The sequence below is a fragment of the Staurois parvus genome, unplaced genomic scaffold, assembly GCF_062004578.1.
Source record: "Staurois parvus isolate SC_StPar_1 unplaced genomic scaffold, SC_StPar_1.0 ptg000025l, whole genome shotgun sequence".
Lineage (NCBI taxonomy): Eukaryota > Metazoa > Chordata > Amphibia > Anura > Ranidae > Staurois > Staurois parvus.
Window position 1 is genome coordinate 11,347,027 of NW_028317821.1, and position 20,570 is coordinate 11,367,596.

Below are 20,570 nucleotides of genomic sequence, written 5' to 3' on the forward strand. Positions count from 1 at the left end.
GAGCCATCAAAGGTAAATACATTCCTACTCAAGATATGTCTAAGCAAACACAAGATAAAGACATTGAAAGGAAAAGCTGCTATCTCTTTCTGTTTCAAAAAGCGCCCCACTGCAGACACCCCTAATTCATGAGGGATGCTGCAGTATAGAGCCTCCACATTAGTGGAGACCAGCAAACAACCAGATGGAACTACTACATCATCCAATTTCCTGAGTAAATCTGGGGTATCCTGTATATAGGACGGACGAGTTTGAACCTATGGACGCAAATAAGCACAAGTCGACTGCCCTTTTGCGTCTTAGACCCTATTCCAGAAATTATGGGTCTACTTGGTGGCCTCTCAATATTTTTGTGTGTCTTAGGAAGGGCGTAGAAGGACGGGATCCTCGGAAAAGGGACCAATAGCGTCTCATTAAGTTCCTTATCAATCATAGTGTTGGTATATGCCTCTTTTAATATCTCATCAACCTCCCTATTGAAGGTAAGTACAATTTCCTCAGAAATCGGTATATACCATTCCCTATTATATAGGATATCAAGGTACATCTGTTTGTAACTGTTGTTGTCCATTATAACCGCATTGCCTCCTTTGTCTGCCATTTTAATCATAAGGGTCTTATTCTGCTACAGCCCCTCAAGTGCCTGTCGTTGAGTAAGTGTTAAATTGCGATTATGGGTCTGAGCCAGGTAAAGCTTTTCTATTTCCCTAATTGTCTGGGTAAGAAACATCCACATATTAGGATTAGTTTGTAAGGAGGGGAACTTAGAAGATTTTTTCTTAAGTTTACTATTCCTATGCTCCTTCACAGAATGTGTAGAAGGGATCCCAGAGCATGCCTCAGTGTCTTCACAAATAACCGGCTTGGTCTGGGAATGAACTTCTTCTTCCGATAAAGGCAGACAACCCTCATTTTCACTTAAGAGATCCATAAGGTCCTTTAGAGCTAAAAAGTCCTTAACATTCCACTGTTCTCTTTCCTGAAATTCATGTTTCTTTCTCTTTCTGTCATCAACAAAAAGATACTTCTATGTTAATCTGTGTTAGGGATCCGGGTATGACCAGAAATGTGTGGGAATACAGGTGTAGTCAGGGCTGGAGAGGTGGAATGGTCAGGCAGGCCGATTGGTACTGTTAAGCACTGCCTGGCGGTGTCTCTAGCAGCCCACAGCATGGGGTTCCTCAGGGCACGGGGTCTAAGTCCCAATCTGCTTATTCACCAGGGCCTCTGATGGTGGGGATGGACTTGGAGCAGACTGAGAACAGGTCGCGACCCCTGAGTACGTCCGGCAATGGTAGAGAGCGTCGTCAGAGGTGTGCGGGGAAAGGAGCCTGACGTGAAGAGGCTGGCAGACCTGGTAACAGGGACAGATCAGTGCGGGATGGATGGATGGATCGTCTGGGTAGCGTAAGGTCTAGTCAGGCAGGCTGGGTCAGCAACGTGCGGGCAGCGAGGTACCGGAGGAGCAGGCAGAGAATGGTCAGGGTCACAAGCCAGGTTCAGTAACTCACGGGCAGCGCGGTACAGAGGATCAGGCAGAAGGATGGTCAGGCAAGCCAGGGGTTAAACAGGAGATGGTCAGCAGGGTCAGGAACAATGCAGAGGTCGGCAACAGAAGATTCACAGGATACCAGGTACAGGGGCTCATGGGAAACAAACACCAAGGCACTGATTGCAGGCCTGGTCCTGCTTAAATAGACCTCCTGCAATCAGCCTCAGGTGATGGCTTGATTGCAGGAGTGAGACCCTGGCTGCTGAAAGCACCCTCTGGTAGGAGATGGTACTGCAGCCCACAGAGCAAGTGAGTCACAGCACCACCAGTACAGAGTCCATTCCTGAGAGAGGGTGTGTTGCACTTGTCTGCTGAGCTCCAGAAAGGCTCGAGAAGCCTGGGGCTAAAGTGACCTGCCCAGCCCAGGCAGGATGGTGGATCCTGGGCCTGGGTCCAGTGCTGGGAGGCCCCCGGAAGGGTCTAGTACTGGTCCCAGCTTTCCACCAGTGGAGGACCTGGGAACGGCCCCTAGGAAGGGGGAAGCTTACTCTGCCTACCGAGACCGTGTGGCCACTCGGGCCAGGTTAGTAGAGAAGGAAGAAGCCAAGCTCCAGAAGCTGACTCTGGAGCTAAAGAAGCTCCGGTCATCCTACGAACGTGTATGGTCTACAAAGCGGCAGGCCATGAAACCGGGCCTGGAGGCGCTGGAACTATGTGTGTCCCAGCAGGGGAGGTATGTGGCGGCGCTGCAGCGCAAGAGCGGCGTCCTAAGTGAAAAGTATCTGAATGAAGCGGGATTTAAGGCCGCAAAAAGCCGCAGTTTTGCTGCTATGCGGGGTCCGGTGGAGGAGGCCTCCTCAGTGGAGGAATTGCCGGTGGAAGACGAGCAGGAGCAGGGGCAGGCTGAGCCTGCAGCATCCTCAGAGAAAATGGCGCCTAAAATGGAAGACAGCGGGATCATCAGAGTCCCTCCCCCTGGGCAGCAGCCTGTGTATTGGGGGACCCAGGTGGAGGAGGCGGAGTTGGCGGGCGGATTGCGGTTCGTGGCAGAGGCGGTGCCGGAACTGCGTGGAGCTGACTTCCGGTTTACGTCTGAGGACTCGGAGGAAGAGACCGGAAGTGACATCATCCCCCGCAAGTCGGCCAAGCCGGTGGTGAAAGAGCGTGCCGCCTTTGTCGTGCTGCAGCGCATCCCCAAGGATGTGCTGGCAAAAGCAGGGGAGCCGCTGTCTGTACAGAAGGAGAAGGACTCTGCTGAGTGTGTTGGTGAGATGGTTGTGGACACCGGGGTAGCGGGTACAACGCCTGCAAATTTGTCTGAGGTACAGGTTTGCCCTACAGTCCTGACTAAGGGTGTTTCCCCTCCGGTGGTGGTGCCGCTAGGCCCCGCCCCTTCGGGGGGCATGGTGGCCTCTGGTGTGCAACCAGCAGGTCCCCCGGTTTCTCCTCAGGGGGCTCTGGGTTCTCAGGTCCAGGCTCCTGCGGGTCAGGCTCAGGTGGGTTCTCCTGCTAGTGTGGGTGGTCCCCAGCCCCGGGCTCCTCCAGGTCCTGGCTCATCTGTGTTTGCCATTTCAGTTGCTGCTGCTGGTGTGGCAGCTTCTCCTGGTCATGCCCCCTTGGTGGTGAGTGCTCCTGGGGCTAGATCAGGGCTCAGTTACTCTGCTGCAGTTAGGGGAGTTCAGGGGTCAGTGGGATCGGCCCGGGCAAAGGCAGGTAACCTACCCACTTCCGCCGAGAGGCAAAATGTTGTTCAGCTCAAATGGTCAGGGGAGGGCCCCCCCCTTAGCAGGAGAGAGGTCATAGACCGGATATTAGAAATGGGCTTCCGTGCCATGGATATTTTCGCGTTTATTGCTCCAGTTGGTACTGGAAAATATGACGTGTCCTTTATGCGGCCGGAATTGTTGGACCTCTTTTGGCAGAGGTATGAGGCCACCTTTGTCACCAGCCCTAGGTGGGTGGGCCTTACCCCGAGGCTCGTCTCTCGCCAGTCCCTGATTAAAAAAATAACGGTGCTGTTAAGAAATTAATCCATCCCAGCATCAGATATTGTGGTCTGGCTAAGTAGATATGGGGATGTGATGGGGCCCCTTGGGAAGATCAATGATGAGAGTGGAATATGGACAGGTGGGTAGACGACCACCGTCCGCTTAAAGGTGGTTGGAAATGTGCTCCAGCGCATTCCCTCTTCCGCTTTTCTAGGAAAGGACCGCCTGATAATTTTTTATGTGGGTCAGCCGAGGGTCTGCCACCGGTGTGGGGGTAAGGGGCATTTTGCGGCCACCTGCCCCGTCATTAGATGTTCCCTGTGTCAGGAAATAGGACACCTGGCCAGGGACTGCAATGTTATCCGATGCAATCTCTGCGGGGAGCTTGGGCATTCGTACAACCAGTGCCCGGAGGCCCTCCACAACCTTCTGGTGGGGGAGCTTGAAGCAGAGTTGAATCGGATAGATGCTGAAGAGGCGGAGGCGGCGTTGGAAAGAGCGGCTTCAGCTGCTGTGGCGGCCCTTGAGAGGCAAGGGGAGGTTTCTGTGGCTCCTCCTGTCTCTGTCCCCCTGTTTCGTCTACCCCTTTGAAGTCTCCTGTTGTTCCCCCTTGTGTGCCGGTTCCTCCTCCCAGGAGTAAGAAACGGCTGAGAGAGGCTGCTAAGGGCACCGGGATGGTTGAGGCTAGGTCTAGTCCCTCAGTGTCTGCTCCCCCCCGTGCTCTTGCTGCTTCGGCGGAGTGGGAAGCCCGGTAGGGAGTCCCGGGAGTCCCAAGGTTCTGCTCCAGTAGGGGCTCAGGTGGAGGACGGGTGGTCCCTGGTGGGTAGGCAAAATAAGCCAGTTTTGTCCCCAGCGGGGTCGGTGTCCTCTTTAGAGGTGGGGGATGTGGCCCTGGGGAATAGGTTTGGGGCTTTGTCGGGGAAGGAGGAGGGGTCAGGTGATTCCGCTTCCCCGATGGAGGATGAGGATGCTGAGGGGTCTCTTAAGAGAGTGAGGGACCCTGCCAAGAAAACCAAGAGGAGGGTTAGGAAACATCCCTCTCAACTACCTTAATGGCAGTTCCCGCTCCGATAAAGGTGGCAACTATTAACGTTGCTAGCCTACGGTCTGTAAGAGCGAAAGAAACAGCCTTATTTTTGCTCAGCGGGATGGAAGCTGATGTTTTCTTTTTGCAGGCGATCTGGTTGTCCAGCTTGGCCGATATACATCTGGCTAAGCGTGAGTGGAGGCAAGGGCCCTCCTACTGGTCTCTTGCGGCTGAGCCTTACAGCGCAGTTGCGGTGCTTTTTACCGGCATGGTAACGTGCCGGCGGGTAATTGAGGTAGAGATTGGAAGATGTCTGATCCTGGATGTCCTTGTGGGGAGGCAGGAGTTGCGGCTGGTAAACATTTATGGGCCGCAGTCCAAGTGGGATAGGAAGTGCCTCTTCACAAGGATCAAACCTTTCCTTTTTACGTCACAGCTGGTGGTCTTTGGAGGAGATTTTAATACTATCACTAGGCCCAAGGACAGGAGGGGCTTCAATGACAGGCTGGGATATGATAGCGTGTTTCTAAATGCTATAGTCAGGGAAGCAGGTCTGGTAGACGCCTTGGTTAAGAGCAGCCCAGACAGCACTGGTTTCACTTTCAGGAAAGGTAACAGTCAGAGTAGGATAGACAGGTTTTTTTTGAAGGAGAACTCTACCTTCTCGGCACCTGTGTCGGGCGGTGGAGTTTTCCGATCACCTTATGCTATCTGTGACTTTGAATGTTTCAGACACGCCGCTGAGAGGGAAGGGCATCTGGAGAATGAATTTGTCTCTGCTGGAGGATGAGGAGGTGAGACGATCTTTTGAGGAGTTCTTTCACGCTCAGGAGACTGTGCTGGATTTCTGCGGCAGTAAGTCTGAGTGGTGGGAGCTTACCAAAGTGCGGATCAGCAGGTTTTTCAAGGCCGTAGGTAAGAAAAGGCAGTTTAATCAGTATATCGCCTACCAACGGTTGCGGAGGAAGCTCGACCGCCTTGTTTCTAGCGGTGGAGATTCGGGGGTAATCTCGGAGGTGAAGCTTCTTCTCAGGAAGTACCAGTATGATCGGCGTACCTCTTTGGTTCTGGAGAGGGATTATGGGAAATACCACTCGCCTGACCCTTTCCAGAACTGCAAACAGGGTGCAGCAATTAAGACGGTCTCTGCTCTGAGCGATAAAACGGGGTCCCTGACAAGATCCAGGTCAGGGATTCTGGAGGTCTCCAGGTCTTTCTATGCGGACTCACTGGGTAAGAATCGCCTCGACAAGGATGCTGAGCTTTTTGGAGTCTACGCCAGATCTGGAAAGTAATGTCCCACCGGCGGGTTTGACTGGGGAAATTACTGCACAGGAGGTGGCCAGGGCCATTGATAGTCTGGCCATTAAGAAGACCCCTGGGCCGGACGGTTTGACAGCCGAGTTTTTCAAAACCTTTAAATCTTGCCTGGCACCTCGCCTCGCGGAGGTTTACAATTGCTGTCTGGAGGAGGGATCCCTCCCTCCTTCCATGAGGCAGTCTGCAGTAATTCTCTTGTCAAAGGGTAAGGATCCTTCGGCTATTGAGAACTGGCGCCCCATAAGCCTCCTCAATGTCGATAGGTTCTGGCAAAGATCTTGTTCTGGCGCTTGTCGTCAGTGGCAGACGGTTTGCTTTCTCATCAGCAGCATTGCTCGGTCCAGGGCAGGAGTACCTTCACAGCGGTGTTAGCTGTCCGGGAGGCCCTGGAGTGGTGTAAGGCTGAAGGATGGGGGAAGTTCTTGCTGGCGGTGGACCAGGCAAAGGCCTTTGGTAGAGTCAATCATGAGTACCTCTGGCATCTCCTGGACCGGTACGGTTTGGAGGGGAGGTTCATTGGCTGGCTGAAGACATTGTACAGGGAGGCTGAGAGCTTCATATTGGTGAATGGCTGGGTTGGGCGGCCCTTTGGGGTTGGATCCGGGGTGCTCCAGGGGTGCCCGCTGAGCCCCTTGCTCTATGCCTTTGCCATCTACCCTTTCGTCAGAAGGTTAGATGGTGGGGCGGTGAGCGGGGTGTCAGTGGGTGCTACTGGGGATCCGCCTCTCAGGGTCGTAGCTTATGCTGATGATGTTTATGTTTTCATCTCTGGACCAGAGGAGGCGCAGGAAGTGGTTTTGGTGATGGATCAGTATGCTGAGGCATCAGGTTCCAAGGTCAACCAGGGGAAATGTGAAGTTCTCTGGATGGGTAGGGAGGGTGAGAGCTTCTCACTCCCGGACACCTTCCCGGTGCCTCAGCAGAGTATCAAAGTTTTGGGCATTAATTTCGGCCCTGCTGAATACAGCAAGTTAAATTGGGAAACCAAACTGTCGGATGCCGAGGTCAAAGTGAGATGCTGGAAGGGGTGGCGGCTCTCCTTGAGGGAAAGGGTTGATTTGATTAAGACTTTCCTGCTCCCCATCTTTTTATACGTCAGCTTCATTTGCCTCTTGCCAGAGTCGCTCTATACGAGGTTCTACAGCTGTTTCTTCCAGATGTTATGGGGGAATCGGCTGAATCTCGTCAGGAGGAATGTGACCTACTCATCCAGGTGGGAGTGTGGCCTAGGTATGGTCAACCCGGTGGTTTTCTTCTTTCTGATATTCCTGAAGCATAATCTTGGTAGCATGTTGGTTGAGAGACCGCCTGCATGGGTAGGACTGTTCCGGATCTGGTTTGGACCCTTTCTGAGCAGTTGGGAGAGTGGCAGGCCAGTGAGAAGCCTGCGGGTCAAGCATGGTAAGCTCCCAGCTTATGTGGCCCTGTGCCTGAAGTTACTCTGGTGGTGGCATGTGACTGCGGAGGAGGTCAGGTCCCTCCCCAGGAGACTCCTGGGTGAGAGGATTGTGGTGACCGCTTTCCATGCGCCGTTGGCCTTGAGAGATTGCCCAGGCCATGTTATGAGGGAGGGTCTGCGTTTGATAAATCTGGAGCGGATCCCCTTGAAATTGAGGGACCAGGCCTGGCTCGCCTTCCATGGCAGGCTTTACGTAAGGGGCAACATGAAGTACCGTCCTCCGGATGACAGTGGTTGTCTGAGGTCGGAGTGTCGGGGTGAAGTGGAGACTATGGAGACTAATGGACCATTTCTTGCTTCGGTGCCCCTTTAACGTTGAAGTGTATCAACAGGTGGGTGGGGCTCTGGGTGTTCCTTTCCTCCATCGCATGTCTTATGCGGAGTGGGTGTATGGGGCATTCGAAGGTCGCTCAGGTTTTGATTTGGACACTCTGTTTTTAGTCAGTTTAGTGGCCCAGTACAACACATGGTTGGCACGGTGTCCGGTATCCATTCTGCAGAAAATCCTCCCTGTTCAGGTGGTGGTGAGTGACATCCTTGGTGAGGTTGGGAAAATTTGGGGCCTTGAGAAAGACGGGCTGCGGCGAAGGGCTTGGATGGAGGCGTGGAGGAACATCAAGCCTGTGGCTGCTGTCTGTTGATCTCGGGTGGTGGGATCTGTCCCTGGCTTCTGCCTCTTTCACCCCCCTAGATTTTGAAGATAAGGTCTTTTTGATGAAAGGGTGGCAGGGGTAGGGCACTGAAGGTCTACGGGTTTCTTAATCCTTCTCTTACAGTGTATGTGATTGTTATTGTCTTCTTAGTTATTTTTATTGTATAGTATGGCCATATGCAGCAGTTATATATGGAAATTGCATAAGTCTGTCTGTTCTATAAGAATCTGAAACAGCGGTTGCTGTTCTTTTGGCCATAAGGGCCTATGTATATAACTGTGCATGTGTTTCCCTTTCAGGAATTGGACTCTTACATTTTGGGCCGTAAAGGCGAAGTTTATTATGTTTTTTTTGTTCCCCAGGGACTTTGGGACTTTTTTTCGTTTCAGTTCATGTGTTATGTTTGTATTTATTTATATATTTTTTTTATATTTTTGTAAAAAAGGTAATGGTGGTTATGTATGACACAATACATATCAATAAATATCTCCATTCCTGACAATTTGTGAGCAAACAAATTAAGATCCTTAACACACTCAAATGTATCTGTCCTAGCTGGGGGACAATAGCTAAGACCAAGTTCCAGGACCACCATTTCATTTTGAGATAACTTATGAGATGAAAGATTAATAATTTGTAACCTGTAACCTATCTGTTTCTAATTCTGCTTGACCACATATCTGTCTAAATTGTTGGGAAACTTCGTGACATTCCTGTTTTGGAGAGCTTTCTAAAAACTCCATTTTAATATCCCAAACTGACATACCCTTTGGAACCACCCCTGATCTAGAAAACTTTCATATAGTGCATTCTTATTAACCTGTGTGCGTGTCAGTGCCATGTCTTGAACAATCTGTGTAGTCGGGGCCACAGCTCCCGAATAATTGGTATAGATATCCCTAATGGAACTATCTCCATAAGCTCCCATATCACTTGTATCAGAATCAGTGCCAGTGTCCATATGTTGACCAGCTTCTCTGGTCTTCTTTTTACCACCATCATTGTGCCCATCACCAGTATTGTGTCGTTTGCGAGACACACGGCCCCGTCCTTTCATTTTCTTAAATGTCTGTGAGACATGAGAAACTGATGATACATTAGAAGTGTCAGAATCAGTGCCCTCTTTTGTAGCACCTACTGGATTCGCCAAGCCAGTTGGACGTGTCAATCTGTTTCTATGCCCTCCCCCACATTGTGGCCATTTTATAAGCATATTTACCATTACGAGTAAATGCCATTTTGTCCTCTAATAAATTTCACATCCTTACTATATATCAATTCCTTGTTGAATTTCTCAAGATGATCCTTTAATTCCTCATCCTTTTCCAGAAATCTAGGATGTGCACATAGGACTGTAGTAGCAAACCAGATAAAACTCCGGACACGGACTTCTGAAGGAAACGACCGATTTATTAAAAACAGCACTGTTTTGACTCAGCAGATGCTTGTGCTCTCATCTGCTAAGTGAGTTATAGAAAACTTCTTACAAACATATATACCAACGATTATGTCACAAGGCATACATTCCTTTCCTACTTTCTATACACTCAAAAGATTTCTTAAACTCTGCAGAATAACCTTGGCCAGCAGCTGTAGATAAAAAATGCCAGCTACAAACCGGTACACAGGAAATAAGGGAGTGGGGAAGATGAGCCAAAAACCTTGCTTCTACAAACACAAGCTGCTAGAAGTGTTAGAGTTTAAAGAGGAATTCTGCCTTATCTGGGTGCTACCACATCCCCCTCTTTGATGCTATCGTAGTGTAAGCCGTGTACCGGGGTGGGCTCCCCAGGATACAGTGAAGTCACGAACGAGGAAAGCAACCCCAACACCAGCTTTTGCCACAACAGAATTTTACTTAGATGTAGCAAATAAGCACAACCACAAATGCTGGAAACATACAATAAATTTACATACACCCAGCCCAAAGGCTGAGACCCTTGTGCTGCACAGCACGGCGCCTTCTGCTGGATGAAGGTAGAAAGTGAAGTAATTTACCTACAGGCGTGCACAAATAAGCTGCCACATCTTACCTGTTATTACCCTAAAAGAGCAGGAATCAGTTTATGGGTGTATGGTATGGGCTAGCCTGCGGTGCAAGCCAACAGCTTACAATCTTACACAAATCTACAGTATTCCCCCTCCCATAACTGGTCCTGTAGCAAGTGTCTGAGTATTCCTTCTGAGCAAAAAGCCAGACTGGCTTGAGTTTGTAAGATTTTATCAGCTCTCCAATGTGAAATGTCACTTTAAGTTGTGGAGTCCTTCCAATAATCAGTAACAACACTTGTGGCCTGACACAAACAGAAACCCTAACTAACTAACCAAAGGCCTGGACTCAGTCTCAAGGTGCCAACACTGAAATGAGGCGCGTGCATGATCTTACCGACCCGGGTCTGCTTTGCATCTGCTGGTGACTCTGAACAGAACAAATGTCTTTCCAACAAGCATGCGTTCTTGCCGTATATGTTGCTTAGTTCCTCTGCTCTCATCAGCCTTCTTGGAAGCAATCTCATCAGCATTCCTGGCAGCAATCTCTGGTTACTGAGGGGTGCTCTCACACCTGGATGTCATCAGATTCTCAGCTCACACGGCCCCCCTCATTCACCATTCTCCAGAACATGGCTGCTCTCTTTCCTCTGTGTGAAAAATCCACCTCTTCATGAATATAGAAATCTCTATGCTGTCTGAGGCTGTGTTAGAAAAACAGTGACATCTTGTGGCTAAACTGCAGAATGTCAGTCAAAACATTTAATTTACTCCACACAAGCAGTATTCAAACAATGAGATCTGTTTTCCCATCTCACAGTAGTGAAAGTTTGAGTGAAATAAATCATCACCAATTAACCACTAACCACCCAAATCATAAAGGACTAAGGGCAGTCCTGCTGGTTCTGGACAGCTAGGGGTTGATATTCCCACATGGCTATTACATGGACTGCAGCCTTCCTAGCTTCCTTGAGGAAATATACTTATCATTTGCCGAGTACTCCCTATCTCTTTCTAACGCCCCCCCCCCCAACCTTTCCTGAGGGAATAGTTTAGGTTGATAGCAGAGCATACATCAAAGATCAGGCTCGCTGCAGCATTGGGATTAGCTATTAGGGTACAGTTTATCAGCTTGCCTGTGGAGCCGTAGCTCTGTACAGTCAACCTGATTTTTATTTGGTCCATAGGTGTGGTCATAACAGGTTACCTGGTTCCCTACAGTGCACATTGAATAAATTGTTTCATTATATACACATGTGTCAGTTACTGTGCCTTCACATTGATAATGAGAATGCCATAATAACATTCTAGTGATTACAGATTCTACTCTAGTAGTCTCGATACACGGGTCACATGATCTGCCCTCCCCCCTATTGTTCTAGTCAGGGTTACTATTATGGCTACCAACAATTTTCTTAAAACATTTTTATCAGGCAACATATCAGTGTATATTCCCATCTTCGCTGTCAGCTTCTGGGTGTGACTGGAACAGAGCTGGAGTTCTTCCTTTTGGTCAAATGTATTCTTTTTCTTCCACCTTACATAGATTCAACAGTGTTCAGGTATGTGCTGAGAACAGGGCTGGAGTTATTCCTTCTGATTTCTCTGGTCAGCTTGAGCTTTAAGGGGTCTTGAGAGTCTGCTTTACTCAGCCCCGAATCTGTGGGCTCAGCAGCTCGCTTTGTTCTGGAGTGGTGTATCAAGGGGGTCACCTTGGCCACCTAATGGCTGTGGGAGTAGATAACAGAACAGTGTAAGGACCTCTCCATCTGGGCCCTAGAGGGGTTATGCTTCACTCCTTTATCCACACTGTATTTCCCAGTGCAAAAAAAAAGGATGGGGTTGGACAGGCTTATGGGGAGTTTCTTTTGAATCCACTTCCCTATATCCTGCATATTCTCCCCCAATTTCTGTAACAGTTCACGGTTCACCATCTTTCTTATCTGGTGTAAATCTCCCTTCATACCTCTAATGATGGGTGGGGGTCTACCATATAGGACTTCAAAAGGGGACAGGTTTGTCCTCTTTGTTAGAGTATGCCAGATTCACAGCAAAACAATGGGCAGCATCAAAATCCACTTCATTTGGGTTTCCTGACAGAGTTTTGCTAGTTATAACTTCAGGGTGCGGTTCATTCTTTTCACTTTTCCAGAACTTTGAAGCCTGTATGCAGTGTGTAGTTTCCAAGTGATCTTGAGTATAATTGCTAATTCCTGAAGGCACTTATGAACAAAGGCAGGACCATTGTCTGAGCCTATGGATGAGGGAATTCCATACCTGGGGATAATTGCTTCCACCTAGCACAAATAAGTGCAGACAGCCACCAGAAAATATCTATATCCTCCTGAAAAGGGCATAACAGTAAAATCGACTATTAATTCTTCTATTGCTGAGGTCCCTACTGTTTGTATTTTGGGAGTTGGTACAGGTCCTTGTTTTGGGTTGTTTCTGGAGCATTCCACGCATCTATTGACTGCTGCTTGTGCTAGTGTGGGTAGTCAGGGAATGTAAAAATATCTCTCTAGGGCCTTTTCAATAGCTGTTTTGCCTGTGTGTGTTTCCTTGTGGAATTCTGTCATTAATTCAGTTGTTACAGCAGCTGGAATGAATTCTTCCATTTTGCAGTTGATACCACCGGTCTTCCCTGTACTTTCCAGGTGAAGTCTCTATCCATTCTTATTCTGTCTTTGCATAGATTGGGTTCCATTAAGAGAGTGGTACTGGGAACAGAGTGGCCATAATCTGTTGTGGGGACCACTGGAGTGTTGCCTCTCTGGCTGCTTGATCTGCTTTTCTGTTGCCTTTGATCACCTGGGAGTCTCCCTTTTGATGATTCCTACAGTATATTGCTGCAATTTCAGAGGGGGCCCATACTGCTTCCAAACATTCTAGTATTTCTATCCCATACTTGATGCTCTTTCCCCCCGGATGTGATAAATCCTTTTTCCTTATACAGGGCTCCATGAGCTAAAAGTCAGGAAAACATACTTAGAGTCCACATAATCATTCAGTTTTAGGCCTGTAGCTAGTTGTAATACTCGGGTCAGGGCAATTAGTTCCGCTTTTTGTGCAGAGGTCCCCTGTGGTAAGGCTGTTGCTTCATTCACCGTTTCCTGTGTGACCACTGAATAACTGGCATAGCGGATTACATCCTTTATGAAACTGCTGCCATCAGTGTAATATTCAACATCTGGCTTTCCCAAGTGACTGTCTCTCAAATCTGGCCAACTTGCGTAGACTTCATCCATTACCTGGAGGCAGTAAAATATTAAAAATTCTTTTGAGGTGGGGAGCCCGGTGGCGGGGTTCAGAGTATTAACAGTCTCTAAATAGATTGGAGGATTCTCACACAGCATGGCCTGGTATTTGACCATCCAGCTGTTAATAAACCAGTGATTTCCCTTATAATCCATCAATTCCTGAATGTGGTGTGGAACTCTGACATAGATTTCTTGACCCAGTGACAACTTGTCAGCTTCGGCCACCAAGAGGGCTGTTGCTGCGATAGCCCACAAGCAATGCTGCTAACCTTGAGCTACAGTGTCCACTTGTTTGGAAAGGGACACTACCTGGCATTGCTAAAACCCCAGGTATAGTGTCAGCATTCCCATTGCTATTCACTGTTTCTCACTGACATACAGATAGTAGGCTTTTTACAGTCCGATAAGCTGAGGGCAGGGGCTTGTATTAAGATAATTTTAATATTCTGGAATGTTTGGTCTTGTTGTTTTTCAATAAGATTGGTTCCTTCTCTCCCCCCTTTGTAAATTCATAAAGGGATTTGGCTTCTGTGGCAAAACTTGGTATTAAAATCCGGCAGAATCTGGCTGCTCCCAGGAATTCACACACTTGATGCATGGTTGTTGATGTAGGGATTTGGCAAACAGCCTCTTTCCTGTCCTCTTCCAACTGTCTCTGGCCTTTTAATACTCTGAATCTCAAAAATTTTAAAGTCTTTTGGCACAACTGAGCCTTTCTCCAGGATACCTTATAGCCTGCTTTCCACAGTAATTGCAACAGTGACCATGGGCTCCCAGGGGCCTAGCGGGATGGAGCCCGGTCGATCTCAGTACTGATCCTCTTCTGAGCACACAGAGTCTGCTAGCCCCATAAAGACAGCATATTTGTCTTCTTGCCTGTTCCTTTCATATAATCCATTATGAACTTGTCCCTCTCGTCGCTCCTTTCTCATGGGGTTCTTGCCTCCCAGGTCCTTATTGGGAATATTCTCACTTCCATTGTCCTTCCTGTTTGCTATATGCACACTGATCTTTTTCCAGCCTCAGTACATAATCTCTCTTTTTTTTTTCACTTTCTTGGCTTCCTTCCGTCTAAACATTCCTAGTCCTTTTGGATCTCTCCGTATCCACCTCCTTTTTCATTCTCCTCTCCTTGTTTCTCAATCCCAATTGATAAACACCTTCGTAGCTATTTCTAACATACCAGCGAATCCTTCTTACTCTTGCAATTTTCCTCTTAATATCCCTCGTAGGCTGACTAACAAAAACAGCGTTAAATAACATTTCATTGTCAGTTGCTTCAGGGTCAAGCAAGGTAATAGCCTAAAAACTTTACATAATCTCTCATAAAACTGTCCTGGACTGTCATTGGGCTGTTGAAGAACTTATGTGTCTTACTGAGATTTGTGGTCTTCTTGCCAGCTGTTTTCATCCCCTGCATGATAGTTGTCTGATAAAATTCAAGTTTTTCCATATTCTTCTCTGTATTTGGACCCCATTAGGAATTGTTTTTTGAAAATGTCCCTCCACCCAGGTCTGGAAGTTAGCTCTGTTTTTCCCAATTCCCCGGCATACTTAAAAGCTGCCTGGGTTATCCTGTGTTAAAGAGAATCAGTAGAAATTGCTGACAGTCAGACCAGGTGGAGTTATGCGTCTGGATTATCACATGGAGAAAGTCTGCCACAGCCTGTGGTTTCTCACGATAAAAAAGGTTATAGGTCTTCCAGTTCACTAAATCAGTTGTGGTGAAGGGAGTGTAGACTAGAGTCCGGTGTCTCCCTATCAATTGTTCCCCTAGGAACATTTGCATGGGTAAATTGAAAGCTAGGACAAGAGTCTGGTTTCTGGCACTGGAGTTCTTTGGGGTGGAAGTGAACACCTGATCTGTGCGCCCATTAGTTATTGCTGTTCCCCCAATTACCATCCTACTGCTAGTACTGAGAGTGTCACAACTAGGGGCAGCAGAATCTGTCCCTTGTTCACCCATGGTATATCCCTGTACATATGGAGGAGGCAGATCTATCTCCTCAGGTTGAGAAAAGATACACTTGTTACTTTTTAGACTGTAGTGTTATCTTTGTCATCTATACATTTCATAGTCCATATCAGCTATACTTTTCCTATCCTCTGTACATCTCCTTCATAACTCATATGTTATCTATACATTCCATCAATGTAATATACAGGTAATGTATCCTGAGAGATCTGTGTACATAATATATACAGTGGGGCAAAAAAGTATTTTAGTCAGCCACCAATTGTGCAATTTCTCCCACTTAAAAAGATGAGAGAGGCCTGTAATTGGCACCATAGGTAGACCTCAACTATAAGAGACAAAATGAGAAAAAAAATCCAGACAATCACATTGGCTGATTTGGAAAGAATTTATTTGCAAATTATGGTGGAAAATAAGTATTTGTTCACCTACAAACAAGCAAGATTTCTGGCTCTCACAGACCTGTACCTTCTTCTTTAAGAGGCTACTTTGTCCTGCACTCATTACCTGTATCAATGGCACCTGTTTGAACTTGTTATTAGTATAAAAGACACCTGTCCACAACCTCAAACAGTCACACTCCAAACTCCACTATGGTGAAGACCAAAGAGCTGTTGAAAGACACCAGAAACAAAATTGTAGACTTGCACCAGGCTGGGAAGACTGAATCTGCAATAGGCAAGCAGCTTGGTGTGAACAAATCAACTGTGGGAGCAATAATTAGAAAATGGAAGACATACAAGACCACTGATAATCTCCCTCGATCTGGGGCTCCACGCAAGATCTCACCCCGTGGGGTCAAAATGATCACAAGAACGGTGAGCAAAAATCCCAGGACCACACGGGGGACCTAGTGAATGACCTGCAGAGAGCTGGGACCAACGTAACAAAAGCTACCATCAGTAACACACTACGCCGCCAAGGACTCAGATCCTGCAGTGCCAGACGTGTCCCCCTGCTTAAGCCAGTACATGTCCGGGCCTGCCTGAAGTTTGCTAGAGAGCATTTGGATGATCCAGAAGAGGATTGGGAGAATGTCATATGGTCAGATGAAACCAAAATAGAACTGTTTGGTAGAAACACAACTCGTCGTGTTTGGAGGAGAGAGAATGCTGAGTTGCATCCAAAGAACACCATACCTACTGTGAAGCATGGGGCTGGCAACATCATGCTTTGGGGCTGTTTCTCCGCAAAGGGACCAGGGCGACTGATCCATGTACAGGACAGAATGAATGGGGCCATTTATCGTGAGATTTTGAGTGCTAACCTCCTTCCATCAGCAAGGGCATTGAAGATGAAACGTGGCTGGGTCTTCCAACATGACAATGATCCCAAACATACCACCTGGGCAATGAAGGAGTGGCTTCGTAAGAATCATTTCAAGGTCCTGGAGTGGCCTAGCCAGTCTCCAGATCTCAACCCCATAGAAAACCTTTTGGAGGGAGTTGAAAGTCCGTGTTGCCCAGCGACAGCCCCAAAACATCACTGCTCTAGAGGAGATCTGCATGGAGGAATGGGCCAACATACCAGCAACAGTGTGTGCCAACCTTGTGAAGACTTACAGGAAACGTTTGACCTCTGTCATTGGCAACAAAGGATATATAACAAAGTATTGAGATGAACTTTTGATAATGACCAAATACTTATTTTCCACCATAATTTGCAAATAAATTCTTTCCAAATCAGCCAATGTTATTGTCTGGATTTTTTTTCTCATTTTGTCTCTCATAGTTGAGGTCTACCTATGATGCCAATTACAGGCCTCTCTCATCTTTTTAAGTGGGAGAACTTACACAATTGGTGGCTGACTAAATACTTTTTTGCCCCACTGTATATGTATTATATATACTGTTCTATATACATCTCCTTAATGTTCTATACACCTAATATTTCTTACAATCAGTCAATGGTCTCTAAATCAAACGTACCCTGGGGCGGCTAATATTTTCCATAACGGGGCCAGCCTTTCTCGAACAGTGTTTCTAACCTTTTAGAACTGAGTATCAGTTTGCAGGTTTTGCAAAATCCACTCCTGAAAGTACTGATCATGCACTCTAAAGCACTCCAAGGGAGTCTGGATTGAGTGATTACCATCCATATTGTTTCCTTAGAGACACCAAGACAGACACAGAGGGATAGGGTATTATGAGAACCTGGTAAGGGGTCCAAAGTCTTCGAGACAATAGGGTTAAAAGTCAAACGCTTCCCCTTATGGGTAACTTGGTACAGAACAATATCAGTCCCGGTACCAAAAACTGTACCTACACAGGGTCAACTCTGGCTTAGCTGCGCAGCAACATCTCATTCACTCACATACACACCAGACTTTCCAACCCAAAATTACTGACTACCTGGAGGTATGGTTCAAGGATCCACAATTATCTAATTCAAGGGCACCTCAGGAGGTGATCAAGCTCCCTTTCCCTCGAATACCGTCGAGAGGTCCTGATTGACTGTTATAATTCAACTGCTAGAACCCAAAAGGCAAAGATTTCACTTGTTCCTGATGTGTGAAGTTTCACTATTTAGCAGTCAGTTTCCCAGTCCAGGTTCTTTGGATTCCAGCAGGTCGATCCTCGGAGCAGGTGACTAGGATATTGTGCAATTTCCCAAACAAATGTCGAGTGGTGCTTGAAACAACACAGAGATCCCAGAGGCCAGCTTCAGACCAAGCCCAGCGGGTCATGGTAGAAAGCTATCTGTCTCGGTAGTTACACCTGATTTCCCGGCCAATGCACCAAAAATGTAATAGCAAGTTTGGCAAACCAGATAAAACTGTGGACACGGACTTCTGAAGGAAACAACTGATTTATTAAAAACAGCGCTGTTTTGACTCAACAGATGGCTTGTGCTCTCATCTGCTAAGTGAGTTATATAAAACTTCTTACAAACATATATACCAACGATTACGTCACAAGGCATACATTCCTTTCCTACTTTCTATACACTCAAAAGATTTCTTAAACTCTGCAGAATAACCCTGGCTAGCAGCTGTAGATAAAAATACCAACTACAAACCAGTACACAGGAAATAAGGGACGGGGGAAGATGAGCCAAAAACCTTGCTTCTACAAACACAGGCTGCTAGAAGTGTTAGAGTTTAAAGGGGAACTCTGCCATATCTGGGTGCTACCACAGGATTATGTTTTGCTTTTGTACCTCTACAATATCATTATCAATTTCCTTGATTTCTTTACTATGATACTCAAAAGGCGAAGCAAAAACAAAAAAGAAGCGCACCAACCTTGCGCATTACCTCAGTAAACCAAATTGTTATTGAATATGGAATTATACTCACAAACAATGTAGTATTTCAAGCATGTAAATTTTCAGAGGAACTATGGAATGGTAAAGCCTACGCGAGTCCCATCATAGGGGTGGACACTCAGGGAACAGCTGACGCATTTCAAAGGGTTTCCCTTCTTCATCAGAGCTTATGAGATACTTCATTGTTTGTGAGTATAATTCCGTAATCAATAAAAATTTGGTTTACTGAGGTAATGTGCAAGGTTGGTGTGCTTCTTTTTTGTTTTTGCTTCACAGTGTTGGTAGGGCTTCCCCAGCCTTGTTTGGAGCTGCACAACCCCATATGCACAGGTGGTCGAAATTTTTCAAGTTCTGGTTCCATCTATCCACTTTTTTTGGGTCTCAGAGCGCAGGAGAGTTCATTTCTACTCAATTAAAAGGCCCATCATTTTCCTTGTGCAATCTTGGAGGTTGGATTCCCATTTTTGGGGTCCTGAAGAAGCTAACAAGCGAAACGCATCAACCTCTGGAGGACATTTATGCCATAGAACATGATGCTGTGATCTCTTGGGCTCATTAGCCAAGTATTGTTTTTACATAATGTGTTTGGAAGATGCATTTCAAAAAATATGTTTAATGTACATGAGGTCGTCCACTTAATGTACCAGTAAAGTCCCATTAGGTTTTGTTTCTTTTTGTATTGCATATTAGGGATGAGGTACACTTGCAGTCCAATATAATATATTTGAAGTGAAAGTAAACTCGGATCCAACCTCAGGCTCAGTCACAGCTCACAGTGAGGTGCAGAGCAGCAGCAGACACACCCCTTCACACAGGCTCAGGCATATGTCTCAGGAATGTGTCTTATTGCACAGGCTGTCAAAGGAGAAGGGGTGTGGCGCCACCATTTTGTTGGTGTCATGGTTGTCAAGTTTTTATTAATCAGGAGAACAGGGAGGATTACAGATGACAGGCGGTTCTTCTAACTGCCATACTATCCACAAATGTGTGCCTTTGTTCTTTATTAGATATAGTGTTCTATTTGTGTTTGACCTTCTAGGTTTACAACCACTTTAAGCTTCCCTAGATATCAGCTTTAAAGGAAATTTGAGAGAAGTATGCAGGCTGCCATTGCTGATGTAGTGCTACCTCCTTAAAGTGTTAAGAAACCCTGGACCCTGCATTCACTATATCTGGTCTCCCACAGTACAAAGAACATGGTAATGCAATTATTTTAGTAAATATAAACTGATAAATACATTTTCTCATCAGTAGTTAGAGCAGTCTTGTGGCTGCTATCAGTGTTCAGGAGAGCACTGGTTAAAGCTTGTAGGAGGAGTTTTCTCTAGGAGAATGTAGAACCTCTGTCTGGGCAGTGTTGATTGGCCCTATGCTGATCACATGCAAAACCTCGCTAGCAGTACACACCAAACTGAGAATGTGCAGTGTCTCCAGACGATCTGTCTTATCAGGATATAATAGGAAGACACTGGAAGAAAGGGAGGATCAGAGACAATATCAAACATCCTTTTTACACAAAGCAGAGGATTAACCTCTTAGGTTGCACAGTGAGTATAAAAAGCATGCTTTAGTGCATATACAGACTGAGTTTACTGTTGTGGGTTTAGTAACACTTTAAGAGCCACTGAGTACTTGGGTTCCCTGTCTGTTCTGAGCCTGATTTGAAAGCACAACCTCTGCTGACACCACTGCAAAACCTTGACCAGGAGAATCCCCTGGCCCTGAAACACAAGTTATTTACACAGTTTAAGGTGAAACAATATTTTGATTGTATTGAGATCAAAGCAAAAGAAATGGTCCGAACGTAAAAGAGATAACAGTAAGTGCATATGGCTGCTAGCCACTCTACAACTCAAACACAGTACCACTTTAGAACAATCCCAAATGTCCTGCAGGACCAGAGTTTAAATGCCAATCTCCACACTGAGAAATCTTTTCCAAAAATGAGCTGTAATGGCTATCAAGAATTTGGGCTAATTCACTTTTGGATTCTCAGTTATCTGGGAATAGGGTTTAACTAGAAGATGAATATAAAGATGTTATGCCCCAGTTAATACCACCCCAGAATAAGAAAAAAAGAAAACAACTCTTCTGCACGCTTGTTGGGGCCCTAGTTGGTGCATATTGAGGCCAAGGTCCC